General features: G+C 38.4%; 1 long non-coding RNA gene across 1 annotated transcript in view; it reads left to right on the plus strand.

Moving 5' to 3' along the window:
- LOC148222004 (uncharacterized) overlaps positions 1 to 13600 on the plus strand; it is a 257525-nt gene that overhangs the window by 129281 nt on the left and 114644 nt on the right. Inside the window, exon 2 of the long non-coding RNA XR_015807031.1 lies at positions 12886 to 12959. This is a non-coding gene — a long non-coding RNA (uncharacterized LOC148222004). The remainder of the gene's footprint in view (positions 1 to 12885; positions 12960 to 13600) is intronic.

Below are 13600 nucleotides of genomic sequence, written 5' to 3' on the forward strand. Positions count from 1 at the left end.
CAAAAGAGTTGTCTGCATGCAAATTTTTATTTTGAATGCTAAAGGTATTTCCACCAAATTTATAGTACAGTCCTGTCCCCCATTAAAAAAAAACAACTAAAAATCAAAATTCCCATGATTTACTATTTCTACTTGCTTGTAAAATCCAAAACGTCTGGAAGGCCGAAATGTCTGACAAGTAATTCTTGTTTTCTTCATTTAATTTTCTCTACTCTTTCCTCATTGGATATAATCCCCAGCAGCTCTGGAGATTTGTAGTATCAGGTAACAAAGCTGGGATAATACAGCAGAGCACAAACCTTAGGCTGTTCCTTAAAAAGGGGATAGAGATGACCTCTGGAAGAATAATGCAATTTAGTGCTGCTCCACTGGATTTACTCCTGTTTGTGCTTGTTAGCGTTAGAAGGCAAAAAGCCAGACATCAAGGAGAAAAAAGAAGTGTGAGGAAAGTCAAATAAAGGTAAATGCTCAGGAAGATTGTAGTAATTTTAAGACTGTCATATTAGATTAGAAAATCTGCAAGTTTACAAATTAATTGGCATAAAAACACATACTAAAATAATAATGAATTATAATTATATTGAAGGCTAATTACACTATCTCTTTCTTCTGTAAATCAGGTGCTGATCTTCTGTAAATAAGTCTAGCGAAATCTCATAAACATATATTTAAAATATATATATTTATAAAATATATAAAAATATTTGTTAGTATTTTAGTGTTAGACAATTAGAGTACAGATCACAATTTTGTCATTCCTAGTAATTCATTCTTTCTTTTCTTTCTTTCTTTCTTTCTTTCTTTCTTTCTTTCTTTCTTTCTTTCTTTCTTTCTTTCTTTCTTTCTTTCTTTCTTTCTTTCTTTCTTTCTTTCTTTCTTTCTTTCTTTCTTTCTTTCTTTCTTTCTTTCTTTCTTTCTTTCTTTCTTTCTTTCTTTCTTTCTTTCTTTCTTTCTTTCTTTCTTTCTTTCTTTCTTTCTTTCTTTCTTTCTTTCTTTCTTTCTTCCTTCCTTCCTTCCTTCCTTCCTTCCTTCCTTCCTTCCTTCCTTCCTTCCTTCCTTCCTTTCCACTTCACACTGGAGCTTTTCCTCCCTGGGCCAAGGGGCTCTCCCAGGATGCCAGCCCCTCTGGTTGCTGTGCCAGTGTCCAGCCAGTGAGCTGCTGGATAAAGAAATTCCCTGGAGTGAACTGAGGAAATTTCACACGCGTGGGAATTTCACCGTCAAGCCCAAGGGCTTTGGAGTGATGGGGAGTGAATGGAATGCAGACTGAGGCAGGACTTTCCTGCCCTCTGGTCCTGACATTGTACCCACAAAAGAGCTCAAGATGTCGCCTTTGCTTTAAAGGAAGCTATCCAATGCTTGGATTTATCCCAGCCTGGGATACAACTCCCCTTGAGTTTGGAATTACCTCAAGTGATTTACAGCTCGTGCTGAAAGGCTCCATTATATTCCCAGGCTTTGTTAGTGGCGGCTGGATGATTTAGGATGGAGGCTATCAGAGGTTATTGTGTTGTCTGGATAAGTGAGGAGATTTCTGCTTGTGTTTCCCACTCATGTAGTTTTTCTCAACCTTTTATCTTCAGGGCATATAGACTGAGCTTTCAGGAAAGAAAGAAAAAGGAAATCCATTGTGGCAACCTGGTGGAAATGAGAGTAATCTTTCAGTGGTCAGTTGTTATTTGCCTCCATTTTGTTTAATCAGGCACACGTAGAAACATACTGCAGGTGTGTGTATATATATATATATTTATATAGATATATAAATCTGCTTGAATGACCACTTTCTGACATCCTCTGGCATGTGATGCTGTGCAGATAGTGAGGCTGAGAAGCACAGCCTTAAAGGACACTCTGAAAAACTTAGGACATCTGCTTTCCCTTATATCAACTACAGCTGCTCAAAGATGCTGGGGTCTGAAAAGAGTTTTTAGTCTCCCATGAGTAGCTAGAACATGATGTTGATGCATTTCAGGGGTATTGGACATCATCTGCTAGCCCTATTATTCTGTTTGCTAGTGATAAAAAATATTTATACAAGTAAAAACTACAACTGTAAGGCTTATCTCCGATCTTTGGTAGAATAGTGATGTGCCCATTCCTGATTTATGTGTGTGCACACATTTGAGAAACCTAGAAAAATGCATAGGTAATTGCCAAAGGAGTTGTAAGCTTCTACTAAAATACACACTGATAATGCTGGGAAACCAAGAGGCTTTTAATTAGAAAATTTGGTTTTGGTACTAATTGGAAATAGAGTTCAAGTCTCTTAGTAAAAATAACTTTTAATCTCAAGCTTTTTACAGTATTAAACAGTTATTTAAATACTCAGCACTCAACAACTGGAAGGCCAATGTTTTTGCAAGGCATGTGGGGTTTGTGTGAGTGTCTGTTCATTGTTAATAGTTGTTCTCAGCAATCAGCACATTTCAAAGCCAGGTTTAAAACATTGGGCAAGGAGTCCAACCTTTCCTCTCGTTTTCATATTTGATCACTGTTGCCCTGCAGAGAAATGATGAAGACAAGAGGGCAAAATAAAGTTTTCTGGTTTCAGTTGCGATCTTTTAAAACAATGCTTTATAATCTGGTAAAAACACAAAGCATAACATGCCTCAAGAGCTTAAGAAATAAAGCTGGGTTTCTATTTTCAAAGTAGCAGAGATTCCAGCCTCTCTCACTCGGTTGTCAGGTTTTGATTGACAATGATTTTCCTACAGTTATCCCCTGCTTCAAAATACCATGGGAAGGATATTATGCATTCCCAACCTGTCAGCTTTGGCTGCCTTACAGAGTGTTCAATTATGCTCTAATCGAATAGCTGCCCAGTGTAGGCCACATAATGACTTCCTGATTATCTGACTTTAAATGATAAAGAAATGAATATGTAACATTCTTTTCAAACACAGGATAGTCACTGAGCCAAATGAAAACTGATTTTGTGCCCTTTTGTCTGAAAAACAGAATATTTTATTGTAATTCCATTCAATAAGTTCTTCTGTTGCTTGTTTTGCCTTCATTAAGATAAACAGGGAATGAGTTTTCTAGGAAAATGCTGGTCTTTTTGTTTTCAAACAGATGCTGAAGGTGCTAAACGCTGTTTAGATTGTTCTCCTTCCTCTCTTTACATTGACTTGTTGTAAAGAGCAAGGTCAGATTGATATGATCAGTTCCTATTGGGAATATTTCAATACTTGCTGGCACTGCAACAAGTCTGTTTCAAGTAATGTTGTATAGACAACATTAAGGTCTGCATAAATTATTTAGTGGCAATAGTGCTAGATGTTTTTCATTTCCAGTCTGTGGTAATAGTACTAAGCAACCAACACAGCATTTGAAATCAAATAAAGCTCCACCACCTCATTGGGATAGCACACATTGATTATCATAAGTCAAAGGCTTGTCAGGGTGGTTCTTCAGACTCATTAGCCAACAGCCCATGATGATGGGCAGCTTTCTGAAGCACTTCAGCTTAGTTTTAGATATAGTTAATTGTGTCAAAGTCATTTGTGGAAAGTTGCCCTCATACAAAGACAATATAAAGCAGCCTCTGATTTTTGAGTCTGATACTTGGGGCTTTTATACCACTAAGAATATCGTGTGATGTAACAGATAAAAAGAATATTCGTGTGAAGTTGAGCTCATTTTGAACTTTGTTAATTGAATAAAGACTGGCAGCCCAGGCCCAGCTCTTCAATGAAAGATGCTCTTGGACCCCATTCTGAACAATCCATCCCTAAGATCAGCTCCTAAATTTGCATTCTTTCTGATTTTCAGCCTAACGTGAAGATGCAACAGCCATGTAAAATTCTCAAACTTGGCTGCAGCAGAAATGTCTTTTTAGTATAATAATTTTACCATTATTGTTCTTATTAGGAAGATCATGTCTGGGAGTAGGATCTCAAGTGCCGCTTAATTCTTGAAAATGTTCCAATGATGGAAATATTTGAGAGAAACAATGCCTCTTCAAAGGGCAGCATTTTGGGAACGACCCTTTCCCTCAGAACTAATCCCTGCTGTGTAATGGAGAGATTGATGATGATCCAGTCGTGGCTGTGTGTTGAGGCACATCCTGTGCCTCTGTGGCAGGGCAGGGGACAGAGCAGGCTGCACACCCCCGATCTGCTGTGACTGCAATCCCAGGTGCCAGGCATTACCAGTCAGGCTGACAGGAGCAGGAGGGCATTTCTGCAATCCAGCAGGAAATATTTACTGGATGTTTATATTACCACCCCAAGAGCTGCCACAGTTTGCATTTCAGTACCTGATGTTTGCATATTGCAAGCTTTAAATGTAGTTTTTGCACTATTGAATCTCTATGTCGTAAGAGAAGCAGTGGCTCAAGGAAGAATGTGCTCTGGGAGGGAAGAGCTTAGGGACCATGTCCATAGTGTGAGAGCTGTAAGAGCAGAGGGAGGCAGAAGAGTCTGCTCAGGCTGAGAGTCTGTGGACGTTGGCAATAACTTCATTAAATCAACAACCTGCCAATAGTCCAGCTCAGCTTAACTTGATGTAGCTAAACTGCCTTCCTGTGCTATACATCTCTGTTAGAGTGTGCAAAGTTAATTCAGCTTCAGACTCAGCTGTATTCCTGTAATTTTTACCCCGTTACTCTCCATATTTCATTTCTAGGGGCTAGTAATATGTTTCACCAAATATGAGAATTGAATTACCTAAAGAAAACTATTTAAGGTTTGAAAACAAAGCTTGTGGCTTAGCAGGTTGTGATTCAGGAAATCAGAACACAAGTCATATTTTCTCCTGTGACTTGAAAGGGACTAAGTGATTTTGTATTAGATATAAATAACATCTATTTTGAAATGAAATAAGTATTCCTGGATTCTGGAAATATGTGGGGTTTCTAATTAAACCTCTTGCGGCCACATTATAACAGTCCTGGCTACTACCTCACAGTTGGAACATACAACACAGGTGAAACTAAGGGGTACCAAGCTCTTGCACAGTTAAAGTACTTTCAGCTGCCCAAGTTCACTTGATTTTGTACTGCTGTGCTTGTGATTCTTTAAATTAGCTACAGCTGAGCTGGCTGCAGCTAATGAATCGCTGCTGTGAGTGTTGTTATTTCCTTAGTAGATCCAAAGCGAGATGGAAGATATTTCTGGGTTTTGATCAGGTAAGGTAGTATTTATACATAAAACAAACAAAATTTAATTAGCTAAAGTGTCTCTTTTTATTTTCTTCTAATTTATCTTTTGTGGTCTTTCTGTACTAATTGTTATTATGCCAAACTGAGGTAATTATAGTGTGTGTCTATACTGCTGCAGTGACAATTAGTTACAATGCTGGCAGACTAGTTCACTGTTCCTAACCCCTGCACTCTGTACCTAAGTACAATCAGCTATCTGAGTGTCTGCCCTGTTTATTTGGGTTTTCGTTGTTTTTGGTTTCTGTCCTTTTCTACACTTTTGTGTAGCTGCTGTGTTCATTTTAGCAGTGCTTGAGCTGCTTACTCAGAAGTGATGCCTGTATATCACAGTAATACAGGCACACTTATTCTAATTTTCTGGAATTCAGTAAAGAAGAAAGAAATATGCGTAATTTAAAAACTATTTTGAAAACTAAATAATGTAAGATTAAGACAAGAGAAAGCTAATTCATTTGTTTCTTAGTTCATATCTTGTAAACACTTAGAGCAAGAAAAACTATAGATAAAATTCTGAAAATTTTGTTTATTAAACAGGTGAGGAGAATAGGAAAACAATCAAAAACACATTCTGTCTCTCTTCAAAAGTTGTTGTGGGAAGAATGTGCCAATGTATTTTATCATGTTTTATGAACTGTACTATTCTTTCTCTTTTGTTTTCATTCCTCCTCACATTACCCATGTAGCCTCATGTACATGTTAATTCTTAAAGAGGAAAATCCTGCTAAATTAAATCTTTTTGTTATGAACTCAAGCAATATAATATGAATGGTTTTATAAAATGTCGTGTTTTGGAGCTAAAGTAGAACATAAAATAGAAAGAAGGATAAAAGATGGCAGCAGAAATACTCCTTACTCTTTCTTTTCCCCAGTTTTCAGTATGAAAATCTCAGCTAGACTAGCATGGTCTTATTATCCTTCCTAGCTGTGTAACATTTTATTGGGCCCTAGAAAGGCTAAGTGAAGATGGCGTGCAAACAGTTCATCAAGACCAGTGTGAATACAAAAACAGAAAAATTTTTCTGTACCTGCAGGAGATTAGTGTGTGCTCTGATGATGTTCGTCAGGTGGGCAACCTGAGATAAATTTTTCATTTTTGAAGTCTGATTGCACAAGAAACATAGTTGATGCAGACAGAACAGAATGGCAACATCAGTAAAGGAAAAGATGACCTGTTAATTCCCCAGAACAAGGGAATTGACTCTTTGACCTTTTATTGACTATCTGAATTCAGATGAGATAAATTAAATCTATAACTTAGGGTTGTGTCTATGTGGAGGACTCGGGAATATTGCTGGGGTACTTGGCATAATGACTGATAGAGCTGTGTTGGCAAGTTGTGCATTTCTAATTGTATCAAGATTGTTTCCTGTCAGATTCAATTACTCCATGGAAAATTCAGGCACGAGCAGGAGTCCTGTGAGCTCACAGCAGTGCTCCTTGAAGGCTCCATTCAGGCCTGCAGCAGTTTCCCAGCAATTAGCAGTTGTTTAATTTTTCATGTTTGGTGGTCTTTGTTTTTTTCTCAATATTGTTTACTCTGTAGCAACATGAAATTATTGATTAGTGTTTGTGTGGTTGGTCCACCAAGCCCTGGGCATTCAGGAGCAAGTTTTGGATACCTATTGGAAATCATGTGTTGGTAAGCAGGAGTCACAGAGGGCAGTGCAGCATATGGAATAGTGAGAAGGTTTTGAAGAATTTATTCTTGTGAAAGGAAAAAAAATACCAGGGGTGTCCCTGAGTCTGGATGTGTGTAGTATACACGTTTGGTTGTTTTTAAAAGGAAACCCAACATGTCTCCTCTCCCAGGCCCCTCTGGCATGTGGGGCAGTCTCTAGGGTGGTACCCACAGTACCTCCTCCTCTGCTCACTGGGAAGAACAACCAGCATGGAGACATTTGCTGGTGTTGTCATTCTGGGGTACAGAATGGCTGGGTGAGGGCAGCAGCAACAAACATGAACTCTCAGTCCAGGAGAGTGAGCTCTGGGGTATGTACTTGAGGACCATGAGATGGCACTGTGAGTTTGAAGCTCTCAGCTGGACACAGAGCTTGGGGCATGGGGCTGCTCTGGGGGGCTGCTCCCCACCACAGCAACCTGCAACCATGTGCAGCTGGCAGAGGATTTGCAATACACAGGGAAGTGTTCCAATGACCTTGCACTGGAGTAGTGTTTAAAATCTGCTCTTTCATGTTAAATGAATGAGGGGGGGAAAGGATGGGTCAGATGCTGTACAATGACAATTAGGATAATGGGTAACCTGTCATGCAAATGAGTCTAAAAGGCCTTTAATCATTGGGCCCGCAGGAGAAAGGATCTGAATTTATAACTACTTGTTATAAATGCATTAAGAATAAATACTGGGAAAGGGAAAAGGACTATTTAACTGAAGGAAAATGTGAATAAAAAAACCTGGAAGGTACCAGCTGGCCATGATCAAAGTGGATCTGTCCAGCTTACCAGAGATTGATATTCACCTTTGAAAAGTTCCATGGGGTCAGCAGAGCTGACTTATTTCAAGGCAGAGTGATGGCAGTTGGCAGAGACTGTAAGAATGGGGTTAATTGCAATAGCAAAGGATTGTCCAGGTACCCAGAATCTTTTCCAGACTGTTTCATCTTTTCCTTTATAAAAAGATCCATCTAAGTCCAGACATTCTTCCTTCTTTCACAAAACAGAAGGGTAGCATTGCAGAATGAAATGTGGAGGGAGAGTAGTGGGTGGCATGTTTGGGAGCAGAGAGGGGCTATAAATAATCATTACTGCCTTGTGAAGTTCAAAGGACTTAAGAAAGAAGAGTGAGCTGAAATATTTACTTTTTTGTCTTTCAGCCCTGTCAATGTTGACATTTGACATAAGGTAGGAGAAGGGCTGTGAGCAAAGCATAATGATTATAAGTGGCAGTAAAAAATATTCCATTGCACAGCAATGCTGAATGTGGATTGTCTCATCATGTGTTAATGGTACCCTAACTACTGAGAATGAGTAGGACAACCACTAGACACTGTTTTTTGAAGAGGGAAATATGGCTTTATGAAGTTTTGTATTTGATTATTGCAGAAATTTTATCTGAAGCCAGTGCCAGTCAGCATTGCGTTTACCTTGTGATAAACACAGTTACACACCTTGCCCCCTTTGCACACTAACATATCACTTATCTGTACTCATCTGATTGTGCTCTATGTAGACAGCACCTGTTAGATCAAATCAAATTCTTTTTCTTTTTTGATGGTCATTTGAAAAATGTGCATTCAAGAAAACATTTTTTATCACAATTCTGTATATAATAATTATACTTGGAAGCAAGTCCAGGAAGACACACAAGCTGTGAAGCTGTTGCATCAGCAGTTGACATTCTTTTAATGTGCTTCAAATCATCCATGAAAAATGCTCTACTTAAAAATCAAAGAAAAGATATGGTTATTCTTATGTGAGGTAAGAAAGTATCTGAGTAACGTGGTGTTATTACTGACTGTTTTTAAAAATTCTGAAATTTTCAACCATGTATGCTTCTGTATCTTCTCTGACTTAGCAAAGTTTGAGGACTCTGACTATTTCATTACAAACTTCTATTTTGATTATTGGGAATGAAAACCAATTAAGGCAGGAAATGCAGCTAGGCTATAGACATTGAAGACTTTCTAGGCAACCAAAAGTAAATCTTCCAAAGTTAAATATATATAGTTTACCTTGGAGACATTTTTTTAGAGAATGGGGTGTCATCTTGCAGTCCTTTATAATATAATTACTGAGAAAAAGCCAGGATATTCAAATACACAGAAAAGAACCCTAAAAGTCACTGTAGTTTCTGAATTTCAAATCAGGAAGAAGGGAAGAGTTAAGTCAACAAAGCCATTTGGTGTTTGTTTTCTTAAGAAAATGGTAGCAATGTGCAGGTAGATTGTACAGAGGAAGTCTGAGCTTTGTGCTGTTTGTCTGCAGATTTCAGAACAGGATATGTGATTTAGCACTGAAGTATTTTCATACCTGCTCCTTCCAACCCTCCAGCCCCCGCCCCCTCCCCTTTTCTGGATGTACGTGATAAATGACAGATTCTCCCCGATTATATTCCTGTGGTACTCCAAAATAATTCTGCAGACATGGTAAAAGCTTTTAGAGACTGTAAAACTGATTATCTCTTCTGTAGCTCTTTTCATCTTCAAAGCACTTACCAACATTAACTAATTAATCCTCACAGCATCCCTCTGAATTAGATATCATTGCCATTATATAGATGGAGGAATTGAAGCAAACACTTTGTGAGTAACTCCTGAACACCAAGACAGTTTTGGTGACAGAGATGCAATTAGTATGGCCAGGTTCTCTGGCTGAACTGCCCCACCATTCCTCTCTTGAGAAACCTACCTATAGGTATAGGTTATACTGTAAATGAAACTTTGTTAGGAATGGCTTTGATAGGAAATTTATTTATAGTTAGACTATTATCTTTTTAAATCCCTCATGTTTTCTCAGGATTTCGTCCAAGTTTGCTGAAAGATAAATCTTTCCTGCCTGCTGACTGCAAACTTCAAAATTGAAGAGCAAGCCATTGTGGTGTTTAGGCATAAAGCAGAAATTGGAAAACAAACCTCATTCCTCTAGTCTGAATTTAGTGCCTTGTTTATTAAAGTACTTAGTATCGTACAACTGAACTTAAAAACAGTGAATTTACACTGTTGCTTTAAAGAAATAATCTACAGAATAGAAGTCTTAAGTTTTAGGAGTCCAGAATACAGACAGAAGTTTCAGGTGTGTTGAGAACTGTCCCATGTCCTTTAGGGGTTTGTTTTTAACTATCTCAGAGGCTGATGGGCACTTGGCTGCATTTCTTTGATGTCTGTGGCAGCACTTGCCATTTGAGGGACTGTTGGCCAGAGCAGCTCCGTGGGTGTAGAGCAGGCACAGGGGTTGGTGAGCTGAAATTGGGATTGTTGGTGCCAGGCTTCAGCTCTCTCTGATCGCCACTGCTGGGGTGTAGCTGCTCCTCAGCAGGGTGAGGGGGATCGAGCTGCTCTGAGCAGCCCAGGGTGGGGGCTCAGGTGCTGTAAGTAAATACTGCTCAAAGTTCACCAGACGTGCTCTAAAATTAATATTTAACCAGATTACTACATTTTGTCTGCTTCATTAATTTTTTATTAATTTATGAAAATGCTGTTGATGGAAGTAATATTGACGGGGTGTGTATTTTGTTTTGGATGCTGGATTTTTTTAATATCTTCTGGTAAATGGAAACTTATCTTCCTTATGAACACAAACCATCTAACAAGCCATATGGGGCAAATGTTCTAATAAGACAACAATTATTAGGGCATGATGCATTAATGTTTCATGTTGTTCATAACTCAGCTTTAAGAGATTAATAATGGAGAAGTGAGGGGAATGCTATCTTAAGTGTTTATGATTATGTTAATATTAAGACGCAGTGTAGGAGAGGAAATTGCTTTCAGGTAGTTACTTTTATTGTTTGTAGAGAGAGTATTGTGAAGGAAATGTTCTTTCTATCTTCTTCCAATAATTCTTAAGCAGTTGTGCTGAACTGAAGTTACAGGAGCAATTCTCCATGACTACAAATCAATGAGAACCTCTTATAATTTAACTTCCTTAAAAAAAAAAATTCTAGAGTTACCAGAGCTGAAACTTTTTACCCCCAAATTACTGGAAATCTGGAATTTTTTCCAGAACTTTAATGAATTTTGGAAATTTTACCATTTTTCCTTTTATGTTTGAAACAAATCCTAATAGTTCAGAACTCTGTTATGATCTTACCTGTGCATTTACATTTTGCCAATGCACTCAGATTGACAAAGCCAATTATGGATAAGCAGCTGTCCTTTCAAAAGGCAGAGGAGATTGGTTGGAAAGTTTGGAGGTAGTGTTTAATGTACAAGGATAGGTTGACCAGATGTAGCAAGGAGGAGGAGGGAATAAAGGGATGAATGGAATTTTGTAAAGCTCTTTAGTTGTGTGCATAAAAAAATATTCTGAGTGCACTTATTTTTTCTTAGCTTTTATTTTTTTTAATCTTAGGCAATTGCTGAGTATTTTCCTTTCTTCAGAAAGTCACTGAAACAAAAGTGCCTTTTGTGGGAGAAGAGAATTCTTTGCTATGCATTAGAAATCAAGGCACTTCAAAGTGGTGGTGTGTCATTTTGTTGCTGTAGGTAGAATGAAAATGTGGTATTCACACCTTTATGGAGCAATTTTGTCTGGCCCTCCTCTGTCACAGAGTAAATGTAGCTGTGTGGTCTTCACTTGGCTCCATTATTCTGTGTTGAATTTTTGCACTCTGCTCCTTCTCTTCAAGTTTTTATCCCATTTTCTCATCAGAACCTGAACCCTGTAACAGTTGAGTTGAGCTTATAAGATGCTGAAGTGAGATAGAAGTTGTGCAATACAAGTTCACTTGTGCAGAATTGCTCCTACTCCCAGCACACCACGGAGTTATTTGTGTCTCCCTGCTGCTGTCGAGTGCCTGCACGGGGGCTGTCACTGCTTCCACCCAATGTGTGAAACACACGACTGTTTATCACAGCCCAGCAGGCAGGCTACTGATATTTTCAAACAGCACTATTGCACCCTTATCTCAATAGCACTAATATTATCCCCTGCCAAAACAGACATGATGTATTGAAGTATCTGTAACCGTTACAGGATCTCTGCATATTCCTTGAATTTAGCCTGCAGCAAGTCTGTCATCCATGGTGATCCTGATGTTGCAAGAAGCAGCTTAAAAATATCATCAGGGCATTGGTGCTGATTTAAAAGCAGCGTAGGCACTACTGACCTGTGAATTGAGACATGTCCATTAAAATAGGCTGCCTGTTTTTCCTCCTTCCCTACTGCTTCTTTATGTGCTGGTAGTAGCCTCCTGTCCTGTTTGCAACCCTCTATCAGACAGAGGTGAGTTCAGATCATAGCCACAAAACACCTAGAATCATAGCTAGGTTATCTAATTTTTAAACACTTAAAAATAGTTAAGAAAATAGATTCCAATCCACCAAATTCTGTTTAAGTTTTGAGAAAAATTTCCTTTCTTTTTTTTTTTGCTGGCTGGATTAAACCTAACAGCATAGTGTAGGAAAAAGGGCAAGTCCAATACTGCAAACTTTTTTGTTTTATTATCTACAGTATTTGTGTACAGCAGTGCTCAATTACACCACAACAGTGCAGAGATCTAATCTTCACAATGTAATGACTTCCTGATGATCTGTCTTTAAATGAGAAATGAAAAGAATATGCTGCCTTCTAGCTGCATATACAACAAAGTTTATTGCCACCCGAAATTGCTTTTTATTCCTTGGGTGGGTGGGGAGGTGTGAAGGAAGGTTGAAACCAGACTTTTTCCTAACCTGTCCTCAGGTTATATTATTGGGATATATTTCCAGTGCTGTTCAATCTCCCTGAAATACAAAGGGGAAAAGTGGCTGTATGGGGTTAATCTTGGGATTTCACAAAAGAGTTTAGATCAAATCAAAACCCACGGCTATTGGTGAACCACAGGTTCTCCTTGATCGTGTAAGTCCTTCCATCACCCACTCCAGCACGGCACTTCTGAAATGCAGAAATCTGTCACTTCTGAGATAAAGCCACTAATCCACCTCTCTCCTTGACACATTCTCTGTTCAGTGGGCAGATTTCTTATATGGATATTTTGTGTCACTTTTGCCAGTACTACCTCTGTGTCATAAGCTGATGGCTTTAACCAGTGATTTTCTGTTTTTCAGACTCGATGCAGAAATCCAAACACCTCTCTGTGAAGTGTTTTCAGAGTTCATCCCCTGCTGAAAGTCTCCTCAAGGTAATGGCTGTGAATGACAGCAGGCATATTGTAAGCTAAATATTTGAAAAATGTTTCTTGCTTATCCAAAGAGCTTGTGAATTCTATAGTCTGTGTTATTCCTCTCAGTATCAGCATCAGCCTTGCTGCCTAATATCCATAATTGTCCTTGTTCTGATTATTTGGGGTTAATTTTTTAATCACACTTTCACTCTCCATGCTGTTGTGCAAATTTTGCAGTTTCATGTCTCTGTGCTCTCTTTTCCTCTTTTGCAGTCACCCTATCTCTATATCCTGCTTGATTTTTTTTATCTCTGTTCACTCTGAGAAGTCAACTTGATTATTGCCTTTAACTGCTCTTAATTTTTTGCCACATCTGCTAGTCCATTTCTCTCTTAAAAACACATTTGGTGTTCATTGTCATGAGCTTGTGCACTTTATTTCTGAAATAGGTCTCAATCTAGTTCCAATGTGATTTTTATATAAACTCATTGTGTGGGTTTCAAAAGTATTTCCAGTGTAATGGTTCCTTTTGGATTCTTTAATGGAAGGCTTATATGTTCAAATCTTTGATTGTATCTGTGTTCATACATGTGAATGCATCTGAATACCCACTTCTGCATGTGTATAGAAAATACATATGTGTATGTATACTAACTTTA

Source organism: Sturnus vulgaris, chromosome 15 (assembly GCF_052056855.1).
Source record: "Sturnus vulgaris isolate bStuVul1 chromosome 15, bStuVul1.hap1, whole genome shotgun sequence".
In the NCBI taxonomy this organism is placed as follows: Eukaryota; Metazoa; Chordata; class Aves; order Passeriformes; family Sturnidae; genus Sturnus; species Sturnus vulgaris.